Below are 1950 nucleotides of genomic sequence, written 5' to 3'. Positions count from 1 at the left end.
GCATTGGAGACTCCCCCACCCCACCCCCCCTCTCGCTGTCTCTCTCCCTCTCTCCCCCCCTCTGTCTGCCCCCCTCCCTCTCTCCCCCCTCTCTCTGTCCCCCCCCTCTCCCTCTCCCTGTCTATCCCTGTCTCTCTCCCTCCCCCCCTCTCCCCCTCTCTCTGTCCCTCTCCCCCTCTCTCTCCCTCTCCCCCCTCTCCTCTGTCTCTGTCCCTCCCCCCCCCTATCTCTCCCCCCTGTCTCTCTGTCTCCTCCCCCCCCTCTGTGTCTCTCCCTCCCCCTCCCTCCTCTCTGTCTCTCTCCCTCTCTCCCCCCACTCTCTCTGTCTCCCTCCCCTCTCACACATCTCTTTCTCTCTCCCCAGTCTCTCTCTCTCTCCCTCTCCTTTCTCTCTCTCTCTCCCTTCCCCCCTCTCTCTGTCTCTCTCCCTTTCCCTTTCTTCCCCCACTCTCTCTGTCTCCCTCTCTCACCCCTTTCTCCCTCTCCCCCAGTCTCTCTTCTCTATTCGTTCTCTCCCTCTCTCTTTCTCTCTCTTCTCTCCCTCTCTCTCTCTTCTCTCTTCTCTCCCTCTCTCTCTCTTCTCTCTACTTCGGGGCCCCCTCTGGTAGTTTGAGGCTCTAATCAGCTGCTTAGTCTGCTCACTGGGTTGGGCGGGCCCTGTACAAATGTAATGTTGTGTACTCCAACCAGACTACTATTCATTATTTTGAGGCACTGACTCTCTGTGGGTGCAGCCAGAGGATTGAGGAGGCCCAGTTTGAGATCGTCAGGATCCCTTCCTATAGATTAGAAGCAGCTGGGATGAAAATTAGTAACTCCAACTCTGAGGCCATGGTTCCAGTCTGTTAATGGTCATGATTTCTATGACCTAAAAGACAACATACTATCTGTCACTTGGAAGAATCTCAGAGTAGAACTGCTGCTCCATCACAAAATTGGTATTGTTAAAACAGCTGTGAGGTTACAATGTAAAACAAAAGGTATTTTGTCACAGCTCTCCTGCATAGTAACCTTGCACAGTGAGAATCCGTCTTGTCCCACACCTGCTCTAAGGTTAATCGGGTGGGCTGATGTACTTCAGCCTATCTTAGTGTCAATACAGAATATTGTGTTTGTGAAAACTGTGCTGAAGGTACGCACTTTGTGCATTTGTGGACAGGGCAGATGTTTCTGATTTTCTCAACTGGATGTAACCAAAGTTAGATTTTTTTTACTTGTTCTGTTGTTGTGACCAATCAGATTCATACAATCATCATGACATTCCACAGTTTTCGGATTGCTTTCACGAGAGCCATGCCTGATGGATAATGTGACACACAATCAATCTGGCCAAGTTACCTGTATAGGCTAAAACACCCATAAAGTGCCAATGCACATCAGACATACCAGAATGCAAAGTTCCAGTGAGTGACCTTTGACCATAGATACACTATATAAGCCATTATGACCCGAGTCTGCGTTAGTGTAACTATTTTAAACCTCGTGTTAAATTAAGACATCATAAACTGCACATCAGGCGAGGTGTCCACACGACTTAATAAGTGAAATACAGCAGAGGCCTTCAAGCCTAAGCTTTTCAGGTCATCAAATGTATTATTATTATTATTATTATTATTATTATTATTATTATTATTATTATTATTATTATTTATTATTATAATAAATAATAATAATAATAATAATAATAATAATAATAATAATAATAATAATAATAATAATAATAATAATAATAGCAACGTGTTTAACAAGCATCAGTTCAATAGTGCTCATTTGAAGTATAAATGACACAAGTACAGCTGTGCCTGGAAAGATTCTGAAAGAATTAAGTATCAGACATATATTCTATTCCATAAAAGTCTGCCTAGGTCATGCAGTGCTCTTAAACTTAACTGTTCTATTGATTAACTTTGTGCCACATCCACACTTTACTCCATATGCAGAGTATAAATA

This window comes from Periophthalmus magnuspinnatus, chromosome 1 (genome assembly GCF_009829125.3).
Source record: "Periophthalmus magnuspinnatus isolate fPerMag1 chromosome 1, fPerMag1.2.pri, whole genome shotgun sequence".
Taxonomy (NCBI): Eukaryota; Metazoa; Chordata; class Actinopteri; order Gobiiformes; family Gobiidae; genus Periophthalmus; species Periophthalmus magnuspinnatus.
The sequence above is the reverse complement of the archived record's forward strand: the minus strand, read 5'-3'. Positions refer to the sequence as shown.